This window comes from Ctenopharyngodon idella, chromosome 19 (genome assembly GCF_019924925.1).
Source record: "Ctenopharyngodon idella isolate HZGC_01 chromosome 19, HZGC01, whole genome shotgun sequence".
Lineage (NCBI taxonomy): Eukaryota > Metazoa > Chordata > Actinopteri > Cypriniformes > Xenocyprididae > Ctenopharyngodon > Ctenopharyngodon idella.
Window position 1 is genome coordinate 363,450 of NC_067238.1, and position 25,215 is coordinate 388,664.

The window sequence follows — 25,215 nt, forward strand, 5'->3', positions numbered from 1 at the left end:
CAGACATTAATATGGAGTTGGTCCCCCCTTTGCAGCTATAACAGCTTCCACTCTTCTGGGAGGGCTTTCCACAAGATTTTGGAGTGTTTCTGTGGGAATGTTTCCCTTTCATCCAGTAGAGCATTTGTGAGGTAAGGCACTGATGTTGGATGAGAAGGCCTGGCTCACAATCTCCATTCCAATTCCACTCTGTGTAGGCCACGCCAAACTCATCCAACCATGTCCTTATGGACCTTGTTTTGTGCACTATAGGGCACAGTCATGCTGGAATAGAAAGGGGCCTTCCCCAAAGTGTTCCCACAAAGTTGGAAACATAGCATTGTCCAAAATGTCTTGGAATGCTGAAGCATCAAGTCTTCCCTACACTGGAAGAGTAGGGAAGCCTAGCCCAACTCCTGAAAAAAACAGCCCCATAACATTATCCCTCCTCCACCAAACTTTATAGCAGGCACAATGCAGTCAGGTAGACTGCCAAACTGAGAAGTTTAATTAATCACTCCACAGAACGTTTCCACTGCTCCAGAGTATAGAGGCGACATGCTTTACACCACTCCATCCAATGCTTATCATTGTACTTGGTTATGTGAGGCTTGCATGCAGCTGCTTGGCCATGGAAACCTCCGCCATGGAAAAAGTTTTTGTGCTGCTATAAATCCCAGTGGAAGTTTGAAACTCTTCAGTTATGGAATCAGCAGAACTTTGATGACTTTTATCCGCCATGCGCCTCAGCACTTGTTGACCCTGCTCTGTGACTTTATGTGGTCTTCCACATCGTGGCTGAGTTGCTGCTGTTCCTAAACTTTCCACTTTCCAGTAATACCACTTCCAGTTGACAGTGGAATATCTAAGAGGGATGAAATTTCATGAAATGACTTATTGCAAAGATAGCATTCTATCACAGTACCACGCCTTAATTGACTTGAGATCTTCAGAACGACCCATTTTTTTTTACGGATGTTTGCAAATACAGAATGTATGGCTAGGTGTTTGATTTTATACACCAGTGGCAATGGGTCTGATTAAAACACCTGAATTAAGTAATTAAAAGGGTGTGTCCCGATACATGTCTATATGTCCATATAAGCTACCCATATGAATCTGGGTAGCATGAATGTAATTTGGACGTACCACATTTGCCATGTTGTTACTGTCACATGACCAGCGTCAGTTGCGTCACTTCACTTCCATTCATACATCCTCTCTCACGGCCACATGAAATAGTAAAGTATCCACCAAATCCACACTTCAGAATTTTGGCGGAAGTATGTCAAACGGGGATTTTTTGCCTACTGTTTTTCGAATATACTGCATTCTGACATACTACTCTTTTGGCGTACTGTTTGGAAAGTATTCAATTTTGGATTTTGAAGCCTCTAAAATGTCCAGTAGAGGTTATTATTTACTTGACAGTTTACAAGGAGCTCCAGCAGTCTGCAAACACTCAACTCTGCCCATCAGTTCTAATAACAGCATATAGACAAGTTCAATTTGGGTTCACCAGAATATCAGTTGGTTTGAGTTATATAACACTGGAGGCCCATGTCAGTAATCACATTATCCCATGAAGACCATAACAGATGTGTCTTCCTGTTTACTTGTCATAGAGCTTCCAATGTGCAGACCAAAATATGTTATCATGATGACTGTGCTGCAAAAATAGTAATGGCATATCTGAGGCTTGAGGTTGTTTGCCTGAGAGAATTGTGTGATTTTTGTCCCCATTTCTTACAAGTTAAGCTCATGATACTGTCAATTACCATTGGAAATAATTACTTAACTTGAACCTAGACCATTCACTTGATTTACCTGATATGGTCATACTTCATACCTTCAACCTTTAAAAGCATATTTGTTTAGTGTGGATCACTACATGAGAACAAATATAGTTTCCCTTGTTAAAAACGAGTGCTCTAAACTGTATTGACTGTGCACTTGTAGTCCACAGTACTTGAAATCTTAAAACGCTTGCATTTTCAGGCCTCCAAAATGCTGTTGTCATGTAAATAAACGACCAAAATGCATAAAGTGTACACGTTTAAAAAGCGCACTTTTAACATTTTTTTTTTTTTATTTGGCGAGATCATTAACTTGTTTAAAATGGGTAAAAGTGATAACAGCAGGTTAAATAACGTTAATGACATAGGTGTTATTGACACCTCTGTTTTTGTTCTTGTATTTGCTCTGTGACTTCTTGCATGGTCATCGTTGTTCTCCTTTTGTCTTTTTCTATCTAACCTCATTTATTTTCCCTGCCCTCACATTCTGGAATGTCCATGTTCATTTGCAGAGCTGATCTTTTTTTTTTGCTGGACACCTACTCCTTTGCCACCGCCCAAGGATTCCTCAGATAAAGGAACAATACAGAGTTTGTACAGCATGTCCTGACCCTGGTTGTTCATGTGAGGAGAGGAGGAGGTATTTTCCTCATAGAGAAAATTAGGTTTTCTTATCTGTTTTTATTGATTAGAAACTGCTGAATTGGGCCAGGCTCATTACATAAACTGATTTTTCAACTTAAACATCGATAGAGATGTAGGCCATATAAAGTAAACATGAAATCAATTTGATTATTATGCACAGTTCATTGGAGCATGTTATTCCATTTTTTCATCAAAATGTAATAACTTCCCTTGTGAAAAAGAAGTACACTTTAGCATACTTTTAAAAAGAAAACCTATTACAGAAATAATATCTTTGAGAGAACATGCTTAAGTGCAAACTGAATGTTGGCCTAATGTTTTCCAATGCACCAATTGCCTCTTACTTGCAATTAATAAACAGGCAAATGCATGTTAATTGCAATTAAATGAAAATGTATTATAGTTTAAATTTATATTAAATGCAATTAACTGAACTTCAGAGTGCTTTTTTACTCACTTATTTAGGATTTAAGTACATCTTTTTATGTAATTTCTTAATTACTTCTTGTAATTACTTTCATAATTACAGTACTTGTGTACTGCCGAATGTACTGACCATGCATTTATGGTCAACTAAAATATAGTTTAATGTCATTTATATTGAAACTTTCTTCCATTTAAATATATAATTACATGTTTGTAATGTTAACTTTAAATTTAATATAAAATAACACACCACAGTTAAAATTATATTACCAACTATTTATTATACTTTACATGTGCTTTAGATTGTTAGTCAATGCCTAAAAATAAGTGTACTTCTTTTAAGCATGAGAAAAGATTATTAAAATATAATGACTTTAAATATACATTGTAAGTACATTTAAAAGTAACCAACTGGATGATAACCAATCAGGATTTAAAAGTGGCCCACTCAACTGAGACTGCTTTGCTTTTGGTCACTGATTCCAAATCATCAGTTCTCATTCTGCTAGATCTATCTGCTGCCTTTAACAATGTTAATCATCAGATCCTTATCCAAAGGTATCCGAAGCACATCAACTGGTCGCAGGGATTCCTCAGGGGTCAGTTCTTGTACCTCTCCTCTTCTCCATATACACTACATCACTGAGACTAATTATACAGGCACATAGTTTGTCCTTCCATTTCTATGCTGATGACACACAACTCTACTTTTCATTTCAACCAGATGATCAGATGATCTCAGACTGCCCGGCAGATACACTCTATTGCCAAAAGTTTTGGGATGCCTGCCTTTACGTGCACATGGACTTTAATGAGATCCCCTTAATCCGTAGGGTTTAATATGGAGTTGGCCCACCCTTTGCAGCTATAACAGCCTCAAATCTTCTGGGAAGGCTTTCCACAAGGTTTAGGAGTGTGTTTATGAGAGTTTTTGACCATTCTTCTAGAAGCACATTTGTGAGGTCAGGCAGTGATGTTGGCGAGAAGGCCTGGCTCGCAGTCTCCGCTCTAATTCATCCCAAAGGTGTTCTGTCAGATTGAGGTCAGGACTCTGTGCAGTCCTCCACACCAAACTCACTCATCCATGTCTTTATGGACCTTGCTTTGTGTACTGGTGCAAAGTCATGTTGGAACAGGGAGGGGCCATCCCCAAACTGTTCCCACAAAGTTGGGACTATGATATTGTCCAAAATGTCTTGGTCATTGTCATTAAGAGTTCCTTTTACTGGAACTAAGGGGCCAAACCCAACCCCTGAAAAACAACCCCACACCATAATCTCCCCTCCACCAAACTTTACACTTAGCACAATGCAGTCAGGCAAGTACCGTTCTCCTGGCAACGGCCAAACCCAGACTCGTCCATCATATTGCCAGACAGAGAAACGTGATTCGTCACTCCAGAGATCACGTCTCCACTGCTCTAGAGTCCAGTGGCGGCGTGCTTTACACCACTGCATCCGACGCTTTGCATTGCACTTGGTGATGTTAGGCTTAGATGCAGCTGCTCGGCCATTCCATGAAGCTTTCTATGCACTGCTCTTGAGCTAATCTGAAGGCCACACAAAGTTTGGAGGTCTGTAGCTATTGACTCTGCAGAAAGTTGGCGACTTCTGCGCACTGTGCGCCTCAGCATGTGCTGTTGTTCCCAATTGCTTCCACTTTGTTATGATACCACTAACAGTTGACCGTGGAATATTTAGTAGTGAGGAAATTTCACGAATGGACTTATTGCACAGATGGCAACCTATCACGGTACCACGCTTGAATTCACTGAGCTACTGAGAGCGACCCATTCTTTCACAAATGTTTGTAGAAGCAGTCTGCATGCCTAGGTGCTTGATTTTATACACCTGTGGCCATGGAAGTGATTGGAACACTTGAATTCAATGATTTGGAGGGGTGTACCAATACTTATAGTGTATCTCGGTATGGATGAAAGAACATCACCTACAGCTCAATCTAGCAAAGACAGAGCTTTTCGCCTTCTCTTCCACTTTGTACATCACAATTTCCAAAATCCAGCTAGGTTCATCAACAATAATCCTATTAAGTTTGGTCAGAATTCCTGGGGTAATCTTTGATGACCAGCTGACCACATTGCATTGCATGATCATGCAGGTTTGCACAACATCAGGAAAATCAGGCCCTTCTACCTGAGCATGCTGCACAACTTCTTGTCCAGGCACTTGCCATTTCTCGGTTCTGCACCCTCCTACCTCCACCTGCTCTTACAAGGCTACATCCCCTCTAGAAGCCTGAGGTCAGTAAGTATGCGATGCCTCATGGTACCTTCACTGGGAGGCACAAAATCACATTCCAGAACATTTTCGTTCACTGTTCCTGGCTGGTGGAATTATCTTCAAAACCCTATTCGTAACGCCGAATCTACGTCAATATTCAATAAATGGCAGAAAACACATTTTATTCCATCAGCACTTAACTGCATCCTGCTGAAAACAAACTCTTTGTTTTCACTTTTCCTTAATCTCTCTCTGTAATAGCTTGTACTATTCTAAACAATATCTGAAACTTTGTATTACCTGCAGTTCACTGGTGTTTATTGCCTCTTTATAATGAATCGCTTGTTGTATTTCTCATTTGTAAGTCACTTTGGATAAAAGTGTCTGTTAAATGAATAAATGTAAATAAATGTAAATGTAATGTAAAATAAAACTTTTAATTTGACATCATGACAAAGTCCACTTTTTAAAAGTATACCTGTGGTAAGAAAGAAGTCATAAAAGTTTACTCTCTTTAAGTTAAGCAGCCTTTCAAATACAGGCTTTTAAAAATATACTATTAAGATTTGAAGTGCACTACAAATGCACATTCTATACAAATAAGCACACTTGTTTTTCCACAAAGACTGATCTGCTTCTGATTGCTTGATGGTACAAAAAGAAAGTTAACAGTCTCAAACCCTTCACTAGCTACTATTCTGAGCTGTGACATCAAAGACAGCTGACTAAAAGGTCCATCTCACTCTTCACAAGAGCCCTCCAAAATTGTATTCAATATTTTTTAAATGAAAATAAAGATAAAATTGATATACTCTGAAAAATGAAATGTTTGAGATTTATTGCAGCTTACTGTCCAAACCCTTGACCCCTTTGGAGACCACATTGCATGATCCAGTCTATTAGAGGTGGATCTAATGAATTTCAGCTCTACATTTTTTTTCTTATTATATATTCTGTTTTACATAGAAACTATGCCACATTCCAGAAGTATGAAATTGTTGGTGATTGACGCTTCATGACATTTTAAAGCATGCTATCAATGCGTCACTGTTCTCTCCTTGCAGGCATTGTGCATGTCTGTGCACAAAAAGGCCCCAGGCAGGTAATGTTGCTTTAATGCTTTTTAAAGGTGGGGAATGAGTTTCACACACAATAGAATTTTCATGCCCTGCATAAAGATAAAAATACTGCGAGGATGTTTAAAATACCACTTATTTTTACTTCTCACATTCTACTCTGCAAATTACAGTGATGATCATTCAAACTCTCTTTAAAAATAGCCCTTTGACGTTCAACTGACGTAACAGACAACTTTCACTCTCTCTGCCCAGCTGTCATTAATACCGGGGCTTTAGATGATAAAAGAGGACATTTGTAAAGGCAGTGTTTGTTTTCATGCTGCAGGATACAGCATCTCATCTTGAAAGCTCTATGTTACATAAATACAAAGTTGTTAGCACAGATACAATCTCTTAAGTGCATATAAAGATCAAGACATTGTTTTGGAGCAGTCTTGCTAAATGTGATGTCCCTTTTTCCCAGGCCTTCAACAATAAGGCTGCCTGTGGTGCAAAGCACAATAAAACCCTCCTCGATGTTGATGAAACTTAATCTGCTCTCCAAGCCAAGTCGAATCAGAAACAAGCTCAGACATTGCAACCGCAGAGTGACCCCCTCCTGTTTCCAACAGTCTCACATGACAGAAGGAAAAAGAGGTTTGACCATGTTCACAAGCATGTTGAACAAAGTATTTGTGTAGCAGCATGCTGCTCAGACACAGCTGATATGGCCAGCCAGGTCTCTGTCGGAAAATCTCAGACTGTTTGAAGAATGTGTGACTGTTTTTATGAAGTGCCACAGTCAGCATGAATCTCTCTCTCTATCTCTCTCTCTCTCACTCACTCACTCTCTGGCTTTGATGAGCCAAGGTATATTTAGACATTCATAGATAACCTAGCTCTCAAATTTAAGCAGTGAGCCCTACCCAACCCCTGCTGCTTGTCATGTTATTGGGAGTAAGTCAACTTGGTGTTCTGGTTTACTTGCAACCCAATTTATGTCTTCAGTTTGTTTTAAAATAAAAACGCAGGGTTAAATAAATGTCAGTGATGTGTCATTGAATTCCGTAAAACTTGTGAAATGTTGAATAGACATGTATGGAGTACACTGTAAAAAAAATCAAAAGTTGAGAAACTTAAAAGTTTAAGGCAACAAACTTCAGCAGATTTTTTTTAGTTTTCTCAACTTGTTGTATTCAGTTTATACAACAAAAAGTTGAGAAAACTCAAAAATCTTCTACAAAAACAAGTTGAGAAAACACAAAAATCTGCTGAAGTTTGTTGCCTTAAACTTTTAAGTTTTCTCAACTTTTGATTTTTTACAGTGTATAGTGTATAGACATGTATTAATGAATCATACACAATAAGAACAGTAACATGTTTAGGGACATTTTCGATTTCAATGTTTTTTAATTATTATTTTCTAGTTCCTGTATGCATTTCTTTCATTTCTTTCTTTCACGCACACACACACACACACACACACGTGCACACACACGTTTGTTTTTGTGAATTGTGGGGACATTCCATAGGCGTAATGTTTTTATATTGTACAAACCATATTTTCTATCGCCCTACACTGCCCCTAGCCCTAAACCTACCCATCACAGAAAACTGTGCACATTTTTACTTTCTCAAAAAACTCATTCTGTATGATTTATAAGCCTTTTGAAAAATGGGGACATGGGGTAATGTCCTCATAAGTCACCCTCTCCTTGTAATACCATATGTCATACCCATGACATTATACAATTTTTTTGTCTATACAATAGAAGTCAATGGGACCCAAAACTGTTAGCAACATTCTTCAAAATGTCTTGTTTGGGTGCTCCACAGAAGAAAGAAAGTCACACAGATTTGTAGTTTGGGTGAGCTATCCCTTTAATATTAGTTAACCTCATTCTTATATAACACTCACGTAGCTGTTTTAAACATCAAGACTGTTACACAATATGCAGAATCCCTACAATTCTCCAATACATACATATATATCCTTTCTCTCAAAGTTATCTATGTTAAACCTCTGGAACAGTCACCAGAAAGCTGTCCAAATTGATGGATGAATGAAATCCTGCCCTATTTCCATGGGTCCCCCTTCCTGCATCCTGCAAACACTATCACCTTTCACATGCACAATTTTAGAATCTGCACTCAAACACTCAACTCAATAAGATGACCCTTTAGTTTAATGTCAAAAACGGAACGGAAAAGTACAAGCATCTACAAGCTCTATACACTCTATATGCATCTGTAATAAAAATTGTGATTCTTTGTTTACACATTTATGGTATCCCTACTCAAACACCAACAACTTTATTCCATGTACAGATGCAACTTTTAGAAAATCCTGTTACCCTATGCGTTTTATGAGCACTACTCAAGGTCATGTGAGATTCTTCTCAAGCGCATTCCTTGTGATTAACTATACAGACTGTAAAGAGTCACATGAGCTCTCTTATCCTAATATTCACAGGAAGGGCCTTACATAATCATGCAGAATAATACAAAACTCTTGAGTGTACTTCGGATTGGAGTTTTTTGAGCCCCCAGACACAGTCATGTGCCACAGGAATGTTTGAAACTGTAAGTAAATCCAGTTATAAGAGAACAAAGCTTATTAGTTGAATGGTAATCTCTTCTGCAGCCCCTTAAGTTAATGAACATATAGACTCATCCTTGTGAGAAACTCTTACACTGTCTTTTACTATAGTGATCATAGCCAAACACATTTAGTAATGGGGAATGATGTAATTAGGGTTAGAAGAACTGTTGCCAAACATAATAATCACTGAAATAATGACCCAATCATAGACTCTTAAGCATTTGCCAACTTTCACTCAAGTTGCATGAACAAAACTGACGATCATGTTGATGCATGAATAGAGAATGAAGTATCTTGTGCTTCAATGGAAGTAAGAACATCTGACCATCTGGTCAAAAGAGTTTACATGCACAATGTCACAAATTTTCTTATTTGATTAGTTACCTAAAAACAGTGAAACATAAATCAAGACCAATCAATGAACTGCATGCAATGGATTACAGTTTTCAATCTCTAAATGGCTTGTTTTTTGGCCTGTTTAGGTTGTGTTTGTTGAGCCTTTAATGCGCAATAACTTTTACCAACATATAGTTTACAGGTTTATATTACAGAGGGCTGGCATTTGCTGTGTCAGTCAGTGGTGTCTGTGTGATATTTAAACCAGGCTACAGTAAGTGTGTATGTGAGATGCAGTGCTGCGGGCAGTTGGCCGTGACTGCATTCCTCTACAGCAGCAGGAGATTTTCCACTGGACTTCGGAGCACTCTCACACTCACACATTTGGTCAGATGCTTCAGAATACATAAACACAGCATAGAAATACAGTCTGGTTTAAAGAATAATTAACACCAACAGTGGCTCCAAAATGTATTTTGGACTCTAAGGCACACTTAAAGGTAGGTTAGGGTTTTTTTTATAAACACTTTTTGTTGTACTGGTTGAATCTCTCTTCACATCCTGATAGCAATCAGTAAAAGAAGTGGTCTAAATATTAAAAAAATGTACATATATTGGTCTGAATGCAATGATATGATGTCCTACCTGCCTATCAACATATATTTCCATACCTCCATGCACACATCATCATGAGGCTATGCAGTGTTGTAGACAAACAGTCACAGAGGGCCGCAAACAATAACAGCCGCATTTTACAGTTACTTCCTTCTGAAACAAAACAACGAGTTTTTGTAACTGTAATTACTAGGGATGCACCGATACCATTTTTTAAGGACAGAGTATGAGTACCGATACTTTTTTTCTAGTACTCGCCGATACCAATACCGATGCCTATACATTTATTAATTTCGCTCTCTCTCTCTATTTATTTATTTATTTTTTATTTTTTGATGTTGCAGTTTTCCAAGCACAACACAGTGAGACTAATGAATGTAGGACAGCTTCTTTATTATTACTCTAATGAAAAAAAGTAATTATTTTTATGTGCTTGTCACAAACTTAAAGAACAAAAATTTCACAGTGTCCAATAACCTTCAAAGGGCATATCAATATATATAATTGTTGTTATATAAAAAGAAATTTACAAACAAATTACAAACAATACAACAAATACTATAGAGATACAAATTAAATAAACTTGTTTTTCAAATACAGTAGGTTTATTTACCATGTATACATTTATTTAACATATTTTGTTGTTTTATTAACATTAATGACAAATATAGGCTACGGCCCCTTTAAGAACGAATCCACGGATACTGACACATATCCTGTTTTCACCCACCTGTTTACATCCACTTAAGCCATAACCGACTGTATTTACGTGAGATACTCCACACGATGGACATTTTGACAACTATGTGTGCATTTGACCATTCAGGCGAAAGGAGAACTGATCGCGCGCTGTCTGAGAGAACTGGCATCGCGCGCAAGAAAGAGAGAGCGAGCGCGCGCGCGAGAGACCACTTCTGGTCTGTGTCATTCAGCGCGATTCCGCCTACCCCGCCTTCACTAATCGATAACGAATTGTGATTGAAAGCATGCAGTTTGCAATGTGTGGGTTTGTCATCATCAATATTGAAGTATTTCCACACCTCCGAGGCTGACATTGTTTTTGCTGCTGCCGCCGGTGTCTCTGTGCACGGAAAATTCTGTCAGTTACGTCACGTGAGGTATCGGTCTTTGGTATTGGGGGTATTTTTACGAGTACGAGTACAAGTACATGAGTTTGGTATCGGCCGATACCGATACCGAGGTGCAACCCTAGTAACAGGCTCATTGGAAAAACACATAAACATATAGTTTTTTTGTGTCAACATTTTTGTAAAACGCAAAATACGTACCAGTACGTACAGTTTCTAGCAGAAATGAACACTAGAGGCAGTAAAACAGCAAGCACTTTTAATTGTTTTTTTTACACACAATTATGATAACAGGGCCAGATTATGGATTAATAAAGATTTTTTTTTTTTCACACAGCTCCTTGCACAATTATGTTATGACCACCAAAACACTTTTTACCATGGTGCATGATTTGTAAACGAATATATTTTGGAGTTTTCATCACTTCACCAGCTCCATTTGTTCAGTTTTACTAATGCAATAAGCTTGTTCAGTAGCTCAGCTGGTACAGAACTGTACTTGTCAGCTTGGGTACGAATCCTGTGAAAAACAAATCACAGTAAAAGACCTCAAAGACAAATTAAAAAACAAGCTACAATACCATGGTTATGATCGCGTCTTTATGTCACATTTGCTTTTGTTAACACTATCGGGAAGGTTTAGGGTTTAGTGTAGGTGTACATTACTTTAAAACGTGATGGAGCATTAAGTTTTTAGCGCCACTTTGAAACTGTCGTGAAACGTGCACGACACAACGTATTTTGTGTTTTGCAAAAATGTTGACACAGATACATTTTTTCTAATGAGCCTGGGCTGGTAATTACGAGACGACAACCTGTGACGTTCTACTCGGAACTGTTCACTTCCTTAGACTTGGATTTAAGCATTTCTATGTCAACACTTTCAAGTCATTAATGAATCTGCAGTAGTCAGGTGGTAGAAATAAGAGCTCTGTAATTAGTTTACATTCTTTATTATAATGTTATGTGCTTTGAGACATGATGCTGTGCTCTCATGATGCTGTGTGCGATCATGTGTTCTGAAGGAGGCGTGGCTTTGGAGAGTGTTTGAAGGGAGGATGGGATCTCTTTCCTAAATTGCCTACTCTACTTTTAAAGAGGACATATTTTGCTTTTTTACATGTTCTTTTTTTATTTTTACACTTTCTGTAGTGTGTATTGTTGTTTGAGCATGAAAAAAGGTCTGCAAAGTTACAGAACACAAATTCCACTCCAAAGGGAGTTATTCTCTATATTGATAAATACTGTTTCTGAACTCCCTGAAACACCTCTATTGTAGTCTTGATTTTTCTTCTGGTATCATACATGTCACAATACTCCACATTTAAATGATTCCCGCCCAAGGCATGTGCAAAAAAAAAAAAAAGGCCTTGTTGAATTGCTGGTTGAAACTCTTGGTAGGGGTGTGAGATTTCCGAAACACACTTGAAGCGGTTGACCAATCACGCATTTCAAAACAAGCGGATTGGTAGACAGGAACTAAACAGAGCATTACTGACTGACAGGCTAATATGGCCTCTTTAAAAAAGTAATTGCATTATATCACATAAAGAAGCTTGTTAGGTTTTTAATAACATCTTTAAACTATCACATTTAAATTACATTAAAATGTAAAGAAATAAATAATACCAAAAATATAAAATAAAATTTAATTACTAAAGATGATAGTTTTTAAGTGTATAGTTTAAGTGTCCAAATCTATTTTGGGTTGTTGTACATTCACATTTATGCACACAAATGTCCTCTACACTCATATATAGGCTCTATATCCTTTTAGACCTCCATCTGGACAGTAAAACAGATGGGTGGAGTGGCTTCGGAATTACAGATTCTCCGTAAATGGGATTACACAAGCTTATTCCCTCCTCATTGAGAACCCATCAGATTAATCGTGACACGAAACCTTCATTCAGAAAAACAGAAATTACAATCTAAAAAAAACAAACAAAACTAAACAAATAGATTAGATCAACATTACTTTTAGTATTAAGCAGACATTATCACATTGTGAATACACTTTCACGCATGTCTGGAACCTTCTTCCAGTGAAAGAATGAAATGACAGAAGGGTATGAATGAATGACAGATAGGAGATCACATGATAGATGTTTTTTTCCTGAATGAGCAGACTGCTTCAGGTAGGGAGGGATATAGACAGGAATGTGTCCCATAAGACAGATCGACCACCTAACACACACAACCAACATCTGCCACCACATGATGACACATATAAAGAAGATTAAATCTCTCACACGTTTCAGGAAACGTTATCAGTATTGTACATGCATCATACAATTTGTCTATCATTGTTCATCTTATTTTAATCAGTTTACAACCTTTTAGAGATCCAACATATGCTGGATTCTTACTTTGTCCTATTATTATTTAAATTAAATTCTCTATAACACTTTAAACCAGGGGTCTTCAGACTCGGTCCTGGAGGGCCACTGTCCTGCAGAGTTTAGCTCCAACCCCAATTAAAAACACCTGAACCAGCTAATCAAGGTCTAATTAGGTGTCCTAGAAACTTCCAGGCAGGTGTGTTTAGTCAAGTTGGACCTAAACTCTGCAGGACAGTGGCCCTCCAGGACCGAGTTTGGAGACCCCTACTTTAAACAGTTATAGTTTTTTTTATCCTTATGGTGAAAACTTTGCATGGTTGAAAGATATGTTACTAATTGCACTTTACGTAATGTTAGGATTAATGGAATATATGGCTGCCTAGCAACTAGAGGTTAAATTTGCAATATTCAAAACATCAGCCCTGCCACCCCATTTGAGTTCAACATTTAAATTTCTCATGAGAGTGCCTCTTCTCAAGGAAAACTAATTTTAAGGCCTTGAGGGCTTGTTCTGTATTTTTCTTTACTTGACATTTTGGGTCAAACCATGAATATGTCTTATAGTTTACAGAACTGAAATACGTTTTAGTATTTTTCAAGTCCATTTTATCGTTTTTTTATGATAGCTTCCTAAACTCATTATATTATTATAATTGCTGTTATATTTCATTAGAAGTAGGCTACTGTATATTTCATTAATAAAAACTAATTTTAGTGCAAAAGGCAAAAAATAAAAATATAATGTCAATTAGCAATGAATAGTACTATACTATTATGACACTCAGGGCCAGATTTACTAACAGCTTGTGTCAACACAAACCCTCTTTTGGCATTAAAAAAACTACTGTCAGGATTTATTTTTGCAATTGACCTTATTGCATATGCATTTGTAGGAGTTTCCATTTCAGGTGCAAAATTTATGGGAGGAGAGTATTTAAATGAAGCATACAAGGTGATTTACTAAGGTTTGCGCTAGTCAATTTACTGGTATTTGCGGCATTATTTACAGCCCAAAAAAAGCATGTCTTAAACTAGAATACAAAGTTCTGTCATGAAACTCTAGATGGCGCAGGCTAATAGGTCCTTTAACTCAACCTGCTCGTAATCACATTGTTATCTATAGGGCACAGCTAATTGGTTCCTGCTGTATCAGTAGCCAATGAGCTTGCTGCTCAACCTTCAAAATACTTTGTTAGCATTGCCTTAGCAGTGCAGCGCACTTCAGAAAACCTCCACCTTCCCCAGCTCCACCTGTATAGATCTGTTATGGGTAATTCATGTACGCTATATTGTACAATAGCAGTATGCCTTACTTGCTCACAGCAGCATGTTGTGTATGTATTGGCAGTAGAAAGTCCCGTACTTGCTAATTTGAGCTGCTCTTGGTAGATTGCGTTGGTCATTATGGAAATGATCCGGCTGCGTCTGTGTTCTTTAATTTGTGCATTGTCAGTAGATCACCTGCAGAGCTTTCCACTCCACACTCACTTTTGAAATTGCGCTCTCACGCTAATTTGCCCTGTTTAGTAAATCTGGCCTTCTGTGTTTGTATTTACTCTGCTAAAATAGATGTCTCACTAGGGGAGCAATTTGCGGACGTGCATTAGGACAACCTACCAGTTGATCCATTTTCATTCTCTTCCATTTTTTAATACTAATAATAGCTTCATCACCCGTGGAGGGGTCTTTAGACAGCTGGTGTTGTGAATGCTCCTCGTTGCTTGTTTTTAAAGGCATGTGTTGTTTCCAAAGTTCATTCTTGACACAACAGGTCAGTCTTTTCCCTTGGTGGTTCAAAGATGTTTCTGTGAGAACTCGTCAGTTGGAGAGCCCTTGTTCAATCCTGTTGAAACCTGAAATCAGTGCTGTCATGAGGTGGAATAATGAGGTTCACAGATGTTCAGAGTCTGCTACAATCTCTTGTAATCTCTGCAATCGTAGGTTCATTCATTGATCTTAGGTTCATTCAGTGAGATCAGATAGTCTTACAGAGCCAGAATCTATAAATACTATTAAGTTTAGTCTGTTGTAGTTTAATCTGGCTAAGAACTGTCCAGAGAGGAAGAAAGTGGAAGACTCCCAGCTTCAAACATCAAGCCAATGGGCCTTCCACATGAAACAGGAAATCCCTTTCGCAAACTAAAATTGAAGGCTAGAATCACACTTCATGACAGTTATACAACTTAGTTACAAAGGTTTTTATCCAACACAGGTGCTCTGTAAAATCATGCCTGTGGCGATATTTTTACAAAATGATATTATGCTGCTTCTTGTACATTTTGCAACACTTTTAAAGTGAAATGTCCAGTGAGTGGCACTAAAAGTGCACCATTTTTATTATAAACAGATGTATGCGAATCATGGCAATGTTTATTACAGTGGTTGTTGTATGTATCGCAGCAGTTCAGAAATGAAATGTCCGGTGGGTGCTGCTAAGTAGTACTCTATCACATTTTAAAAAAAAATAAAAAAAAATAACAACACATACACTAAACCTAACCGATAGTGTTAACAAAAGCAAACGTGAGATAAAAAAGCATTTGCCAAAGCATCCATGCCATTTTAGCTTGCTTCTTCACAGGACTCGTACTTGAGCACTCCACATCACAATAGCAATATTGTACTAGGTGAGCTACCGAGCAAGTTTACTACGTCAGAAAAGTGATACATATGGAGCTGGTTATGTGATTCAAATATCTAAATGTATTATTTTCCAAACATGCGATATGGTAAAAGTGTTTTGAGGTCTTGACAAGAATAAGTTTTATTAATTGATAATCTGTCCCTGTAATCATAATTTGTGTGAAATGGAGTAGGAGTTGTTGGTGTTTTACTGTGATTTCAGCAGGAAACTGCAGTGCATCATATGTAGGTCAGTTTTTGGGAGAGGTTCAAATGTAGGTAGAGGCACATATTCCCAATAAGCCTATGTTGTTTTTATCAGTCCACCTTGAAACAGAGTTGTGTTTGAAAGGTTCTAGGTTGATATTATGGAGGAAGAATTATTCACTTAATGTGACATGCTTACTGATTACCAATTATTTTCCTTTGTGATGAATCTCTGCCTCCGAAATTCTGACAGTGTCATAAATTTGGGGTCGTAGTCTTGCAGTGTGACTGCTCCTATGACAGCTAACTAATGAAGAAACAATAAGAGCACAGAAATTGATGTTGTGTATGTGAGAGAGAGATTTTCACTTGATATTATATATTAAATGCAATATAAATTACTATATAGTGTTCCGTTTTTTCAAGCTACATCTAGGCAAAGATTGCCAAAAATGCCTTTTACTGTCCTTGGCTGATAAAGTGATCTTTCCAACCATGAGTTCCTTTCAAGAAACATCTACATACATATCTTATTGCTTTCTTAAAATGAAAAACTTGCCACAAGCTTCTGCTAAATGATGTGTGTAAATGTTAAAATTAATGATTCTTGACCAGAAAAATAAAAATATCTGAATTGTTTCTTATATTGCAATTTTCAACAGCAGGTTGGTTAGTAATCATAATCCGTCTGGTCCAGACAACAACCCCTGCTGTACTTGCTGTAGATGTGTCTGTGTATGAAGGGCTTGGGCGACTGGAACTAGCAGGCAAATGGAAAGTCCCCAATTCTGGTTACCATGGTTACTGGTGGCTCACCTTCTGTCTGATGTGGAAGGTTCCAGCAAATGGATTTAGCTGCTGTGACTCGATCCCCACTTAACCTGAATCTCCTTTGTGCTCTTGCGCAAAAGGTCGAAAGTCAACTGTGTCTCTGGACTCATTCATACTGACAACATAGAAGCCATGCACACAGTATGTATTCTTTCATTCAAAAACAGTGAGTCTTGAGACGCAGTTAAGCTATTTTTTAACATAATCTGGCATCACGCATGCCGTGAGATGTAAAAACAACAACAACAACAACAACAACAAAAAAACAGCAAAATGTGTTGCAATGGTCAAAGATGTTGTCCTCATATTTACACAGAAAAACAATTAAAGGGTTTGTTCATCCAAAAATGAAAATTCTGTCATCATTTACTCGTGACAGAATTTTCATTGCTGGGTGAAGTATTCCTCTAAAAAACAATTTCAAAAACAGATCAGTTATCAGCACGGTGCTGTTACCAGTGCTCGAAGTGGGCCAGAAAGCACTTGCACTTCTATATTTTAATCTGTAGTGTACCCTCACTTTTTTATCACATGTTGCCGGTACTCTGAATGCCCCGCCCTGCCCTGCCCCCAGAACGTGATTTCAACCGAGAGGGACCACAATAGATTCTCGGAAAAAGAAAACTTGAAGAAAGCTGGAACTTGATTTTGTCCAAACAATAAGAATTATTCATTTGGATTTCATGGTAACTTAAAAAATACTAGTTCCCTTTTGAATGGGAACTCACACTGCAGGGCGCTATGGGGAATGCCTCCGGCATGACCGGTGTCAAGACATATGCCCCTCCCTTCTCCGAAGAGGGCTGACCAGTGGTGCCAAATTGTTAAAATACCTCTTAAAGGGTTTGCGCCTAGGACTTCATGCCCTTTTGAAAATCCATGTTTATGGTAAGAGCATGCGCTGAGCGCTTCCGCTTCGTGCCCTTTCTAAAATCCATGTATATGGTAGGGGGACGCGACAAGTGGCCAGCTAGAACAAGTTGCTAGGCTCTTCAGCGCCTCCTTGATAGCTGTTCTTTATAGAGAAATGTAGTTAGGCCTCCTCTCGCTTTGAGAGTCGGTGTTTGAGGCCTCCGCCCTTAGAGTCTCTGTCTGAACAGTAGTTCCGAGTGGTTAGGCTCTCTGTAAGCCTCCTTGGAAAATGGCCTGGGCTCAAATTGTAGTTTGGCCTCCTCTAGTCGTCCTGTTGAGGCCCCCCTTTCTGGAGAAGCTCCAATTCAATTCAATTCAATTCACATTTATTTGTATAGCGCTTTTCACAATACATATCGTTTCAAAGCAGCTTTACAGAGAATGCATGTCAACATTACAATTTGGAGAATGCAGTTCTAATAATGTAATAATTTAGGCAATTAATATACAATCACTGTTAACAATTTAATTGAAGGTAGAAGCAAAGAGCTCCTGGAAAAATGAATTACATATTAACAATAATTAGGATATATAGAAATTTGCAAATGTGCGTGTTGATCCAGATGTTGCATCTTCTGAAGTCCTTGCAGGAGTTGGCGCCGTCTCTTCCAAAGTTTTAGTCATCTGAGGTCTTCTTAAGAGGCTGGATCCAAACTGAAACTGATATACTCTCTAGTCACCTCGGGACGGGTGTCCCGAGGTAAAACGGAAAAGCAAATGGAGAATAATTAGCATAGCTGCTGTTCAAAACATTAAGCAAAGATAGTCATGTGCAATTGATCTGATATGAGATGGATTATGTGAATGCTTGGCTAAAGAGATGTGTCTTTAATCTAGATTTAAACTGGGTGAGCGAGTCTGAGCCCCGAACATTATCAGGAAGGCTATTCCAGAGTTTAGGAGCCAAATGTGAAAACGCTCTCCCTCCTTTAGAGGACTTAGATATCCTAGGTACAACCAGAAGTCCAGAGTTTTGTGATCTTAAAGAGCGTGAAGGATTGTAGGGCGATAGAAGATCGGTTAAGTACACAGGAGCTAAACCATTTAGAGCCTTATAGGTCATTAGCAGTACTTTATAATCGATACGGAACTTAATAGGTAACCAGTGTAGAGATGATAAAATTGGTGTTATATGATCATATTTTCTTGACCTGGTAAGAACTCTAGCAGCTGCATTTTGTACTAATTGTAGCTTGTTTATTGAGGAAGCAGGGCAACCAGCTAGTAATGCATTACAGTAATCTAGTCTAGACATCATGAAAGCATGAACTAACTTTTCTGCATCAGAAACAGATAACATATTCCGTATCTTAGCAATGTTTCTGAGGTGGAAGAAGGCTATGACGATGTTCCCTTAAAGGTGTTCCTATGAATACCAAGCTCTTGAGCTTTGCCTAGCTAGGGCTCTGGCTATAGGGAATCAGTCATAACAGCTGCTGGCATGTACCTGTGAGATGGGAGCTTTAACTTATGTCAGCCATTAAGGAACTCATCCCTTCAGCATGATGGAGTGGGTATTTCGTTTCCCATAGGGGACTCAGCGCGTGTTCCCATTCAAAAGGGAATGTCTCAGGTTACACATGTAACCATGGTTCCCTGAGAAGGGGAATGAGACACTCTGTCCCTTTGCCATGCTTCAGGTATTCATGCGTCTCCTTCAGACAAGAAGTGGATGACATATTTCACAGGTGCCTCTTTATATGCACGGCCACACCTGTAGTGACGTCATCGGCTGTCGCCGGCCAATGTCAAGTTCATTGTCATGTTTAGACTCATGCTTCAGACACTGGTCATGCTGGAGGTATTCTCCATAGCACCCTCTAGGGGTTGCAGCGTCTCGTTCCCCTTTTTAGAAAACCATAGTTACATACGTAACCTGAGACGTTATGCATCTGAATCAGAAAACAAGCAACAGGTCATGTGTAGCTGGTGTTAAAATGTCATGCACTGAAATTTTTCCAGTCAGCTCTTTGAATATAAAGAGGTTTGTGGGAAACAGAGCTCAATAGCATGGTGCCTGCAAAACTTGTCGGAAAAAATCCCTCTACTGGAATTACAATTAGGACAAAGACAAGCTCACATGATGCACTCCTGGTGCTTGTCTGCGCACAGGCTGCCTGACAGAAAGCAAATGCAGCAGGTAGAGCTGTGCTTCGATTGCTATGCTTAATTATAACTTCTTCCACCGTGCATTAATTGTGATGCAGATATGAGGAGACAGACTGGCAGGGGACTTCACAGAGGCCTGATACAGGTTGTACTGAACAGATACTTCCAGACAGCCAACAGAAGAGAAGTCTGCATACTTAAAATGACCATCCGACTGGAAATAAAAGCGGCAGAGCTCCAAATAGACAGAAAACACTGAAAAACAGTAAACTGTATGCAGAAAATCATCAGAAAATGCATCACAACCAAACACCACTCACATTTTCTTAAAAATTTAAAAAATAATTGAAAAAGTGTTAATTTGCAGAATGCATACTGAATTTATACCGATCAGGCATAACATTATGACCACCTTCCTAATATTGTGTTGGTAACCCTTTTGCTGCCAAAACAGCCCTGGCCTGTCAAGGCATGGACTCCACTAGACCTCTTAAGGTGTGCTGTGGTATCTGGCACCAAGATGTTAGCAGCAGATCCTTTAAGTCCTGTAAGTTGCGAGGTGGGGCCTCCATGGATCGGACTTGTATGTTCAGCACATCCCACAGATGTTCTATTGGATTGAGATCTGGGGAATTTGGAGGTCAAGTCAACACCTCAAACTCGTTGTTGTGCTCCTCAAACCATTCCTTAACCATTTTCGCTTGTGGCAGGGTGCATTATCCTGCTGAAAGAGGCCACAGCCACCGGGGAATACCGTTTCCATGAAAGGGTGTGCATGGTCTGCAACAATGCTTAGGTAGGTGGTATGTGTCAAAGTAACATCCACATGGATGGCAGGACCCAAGGTTTCCCAGCAGAACATTGCCCAAAGCCACACACTGTCTCTGCAGGCTTGCATTCTTCCCATAGTGCATCCTGGTACCATGTGTTCCCCAGGTAAGTGACATAACGCATACACACCCAGCCATCCACATGATGTAAAAGAAAATGTGATTCATCAGACCAGGAAACCTTCTTCCATTGTTCCATGATCCAGTACTGATGCTCACGTGCCCACTGTTGGTGTTTTCAGTGGTGGACAGGGGTCAGCATGGGCACCCTGACTGGTCTGCGACTATGCAGCCCCATACGCAACAAACTGTAATGCACTGTGTATTCGGATACCGTTCTGTCAGAGCCAGCATTAACTTCTTGAGCAGTTTGAGCTACAGTAGCTCATCTGTTAGATCGGACCACACGGGCCAGCCTTCGCTCCCCACGTTCATCAGTGAGCCTTGGCCACCTATGACCCTGTCGTCGGTTCACCACTGTTCCTTCCTTGGATCATTTTTGGTAGATACTAGACCGGGAACACCCCACAAAAGCTGCAGTTTTGGAGATGCTCTGACCCAGTCGTCTAGCCATCACAATTTGGCCCTTGTCAAACTCGCTCAAATCCTTACATTTGCCCATTTTTCCTGCTTCTAACACATTAACTTGAGGACAAAATGTTCATTTTCTGCCTAATATATCCCACCCACTAACAGGTGCCATGATGAAGAGATAATCATTGTAATTCACTTCACCTGTCAATGGTCATAATGTTATGCCTGATCGGTGTATATAACTGAATGGAGATTACACAAAACACATATTATTTAAGTGTAGGCCTTTTTTTATGTAGTCTCTCTTTTACATATTGATAAAGGGCTTTAAAGTAACTAAACTAGCGAACATATCACTTTAAAAGCACAACCTACTATGTTCATCTAGAAAAGGATTTTGGATTATACAATGAATCATATGTAGCCTAGGGTGACTATTAAGAGCAAGAGTTAAAAAAAAAAAAAAAAAAACTGCAAAGGATTCTTGTTCTGAGCTAATGTTCATCAATGATAACATGATGACAGCAAATAGAGTCATACTTAAATAACTTTCACAACATTCTGTCATGAGGAGAAATACCGCAATGGCAGAATGTTCTGCAGTCAGTGGGGATTGCAACAACCCCTTCCTTTAAAGCGCCAATGGACAGAACATTCTGATCTGTAGTCCACACTGAAGAAACCCAGACACTTCCATGTAAAAAAGAAATGTGCTTAATTGTATTGAATGTGCACTTGTAGTGAAGCCTACTTCAACTCCTAAAAGTAAATTTACAAAAACTGTACTTGCAGACAATATAATGAATGAAATAAAAAGCCACTTAAATTACTTAAAGAGAATAAGTTTCTTAACACACTTGAGTACACTTTAAAAAGTGCACTTTTTTATAATGTCAAATTAAACATTTCACATTAAACTGCATTTTTAAATTATTGTTTTAATAATCTTTTGTTGAAGTACACTTGTTTTGATATGTTGACTAACATACTAAAGCATTTGATTATAATTGTAACTGTTGTGTGTCATTTAATATTACATTTAGAGTTAATATATGTTAACCTTATTTCAAAGACAATAGATGTAATTACGAAGTTACATATGAAGTATTTAGTCCTATTTAAGTGGGTCCCAAAAAAGCAATCTAAAGGCCGGAACACACCAAGCCGACGCCGACGAACTAGTGGCGACGAAAGCAGACTGCGGGGTTGGCTCACGTCGGCAGTGTCTGTGTCCAAAGTTGCCCTGACACACCAAACCGACGCTCGAACCCGACGGCCAAGTAGCATGTCATTCTGCGCCTGCGCAAGATGAAATGCATTTCCGTACCAGCAGGTGGCAGTAGCTGAAAGGCCAATCAGAATGATCAGATGGCCCGAAGGACTGACAAGCTCTGACGCCAATTCAACATTTCGAATCGGCCAAAAAAAAGTTCAGCCGACGGTGCGGAACACACTGAGAAAACTTAGTCAGCCGATGAACAAAAACTGCCCGACGGCCAACCGTCGGCTTGGTGTGTTCCGGCCTTAAAGTTCATCTTTATTTCATTTAATAGGCCTACATTTAAAATATAGCACATTTTCATTTAATTGCAGAGTGTCCAAAAGTGTCCAAAAACATTACATTCAGTTTGTACTAGAGCAGGGGTGTCAAACCCTGGTCCTGGAAGGCTACCGTCCTGCAGATTTCAGTTCCAGCCCTGCTCCAACACACCTGTCTGTAATTATTAAGCAGCCCTGAACATCATGCTGGTTCAGGTGTGTTTGTATCAGGTTGGAGCTAAAATCTGCAGGGTGGTAGTCCTCCAGGACCAGGGTTGGACACCCCTGCTCTAGAGTATATATGTTTTAAATTATAGCCTATTATTTCCATAATAAATACTCTTTAACACTCTACAATGTGTTATTTTGCTGTTAAAACTTTTTCTAGAATTCCAGTTAAATGTGCAGAGCATAAGATAAATATAGGTCTAATCAAGGTTGATTCCTTTCAAAAAAAGTGTAAATCTGACCAACCTGATACAGAGATATTGCTTCAACCAATGGCATAAGTTTGCGGCAGGACAATCTGTTTTTACTGACAAATGGAAGATGGCAACATGTTTTGAAAGTTACATACTTTAACATGTATTTAAATAAGCTCTGTTGATAAAGTCTGCCTTATAACATGCAGAACTAATATGGTACTAAGGATATAATGTTCTTGAATGATCAAAGAATGACCTAGCACTGTCCACTTAACGTCTGAGAACCCCAGACGGTCAGTTCACCCGGGCGAACAAGCACATGCTTTGTCATGGTACACTGTGTCATGTGATAATTGCATTATACAGGGATCGGGCCACCACAAATAACCTGGATTTATCCAGTCAGCTGACCTACAGACGGGGAGGAGGCTGGAGGGAAGACAAGGAGCCTGAGAAAGATACGAATGGATGAACTGAGCGATGACGCTAAGGAGTGGAAATATGCTGGCCTGAAAAAGATGGAAGGAAGGAAGGATTAGGCCACTGATACTGTCACACTTCAGCAGAACATCCAGCAGCTGGCAGCAGTACATAAGACCTGAGTCATCAGGCCACTAGAAGGAGGACTGGACTGGGCATTACTGTGTGACTAACAAGCAGCGGAGATGACACTGCAAATGCAACTCATCCATGACGCCATTTATTCCATCCAGTGATCACCTTTGGTATAAAATATTAACACAGGCAAACCAAACACTGTTCATGCATTAACTGCAGGACAAAATCACCACAGCCTAAAGGAAAATATATTGCTCAGAAGTTGTGCTTTCACAGTTCAGAAGACTAAATAAAGTTCTCAGTTATATTTCATTGAAGTACAACTTCAAATTTTTCTTCTAAAATTCCTTAGAAGAAATAAAAGGACATTCATTGACCTATAGAGTAAGAAAGTAGAGCTTTAAAAAAGCTCATAAGATGGCATCAGAATTCAATGAGAAATGTTGAATGAATTGCAGACTTTTCTATCTTGGTAAATCTAAGTATAGTCTGAGACATTTTTAAGTCTGTATAGGAGATGTAGGATTACTGGTCTCTTTTTTCAGGATAAAAATCTGTGAAGCTTGAGAGTTTACAGTAATTGAAGTGCACTTAATTGTATCGAATGTGCATTTGTCAACCCGATCTCACCCCAATTCCTACTTATTTTATGAGGTGGCTAATTCATACGAATTCATTCTACCTCACTTGTTTTCAGTCGTAAATCATACTTATTTTATGAGTTGCCAAATTCGTATGAATTCGTACGAATGACCTACCCCTAACCCTGCCCCTAAACCTACCCGTCACTGGGGTTTAGACAAATCGTACGAAGAGTGAGGTCATATGAATTCGTACAAATTAGCCACCTCGTAAAATACGTACGAAATGGTCATGAGATAACGCTGGCATTTGTAGTGTACTTCAACTCTTGAAAGTAAATAAAAACTGCACTTGCAGATAATATAATATATTTATGAAATAAATTATTTAAATAATTGATTTATTAATATTTTGTTATGCATTAAAAATGTGCACTTATTTTGATGTGTTGACTAATATACTGAAGCATATGTACTTGTAATTTTAACTGCATGTTATGTCAATATTACATTTACAGTTAATATATTTTGAATGTAATAAGTAATGAAGTGTAACTTCAATACAAATATGCAATTACAAATATATTTAAATACATGACATGAGTTTCAATAGAAATTATATTAAAGTACATTTTAGTTCACCATAAATTCTAGTAAATACATTCAGTAGTACACTTTAACCATATTTCAAATACAATATATAAGTAATTATAAAATTACATATAAAGATGTACTTAAAGTCATATTTAAAGTGGGTCATAAAAACTCTTTAAGGTTCAGCTAATTGCATTTAACATAAATTTAAACAATAATATTTTAATATTTAATATTTTTAATCGCAGTTTACATGCAATGAAGTGTCCATTACATAACATTCAGTTCGCACTAAAGAATGTTCATTTAAAGTATATTATTTCTGCAATACTTTTTAAAAGCATGT

The 25,215-nt window shown here is 38.5% G+C and overlaps 1 protein-coding gene across 1 annotated transcript in view; it reads left to right on the top strand.

Annotated features, from left to right (window-relative positions):
• Window positions 1–7,172, top strand: part of LOC127501565 (histone-lysine N-methyltransferase 2D-like) — a 28,986-nt gene extending 21,814 nt beyond the window's left edge. The window contains exon 3 of the transcript XR_007926636.1: window positions 6,629–7,172. The gene's annotated coding sequence lies outside the window, so the exon portion shown is untranslated. The remainder of the gene's footprint in view (window positions 1–6,628) is intronic.
• The last annotated feature ends 18,043 nt before the right edge of the window (window positions 7,173–25,215 follow it).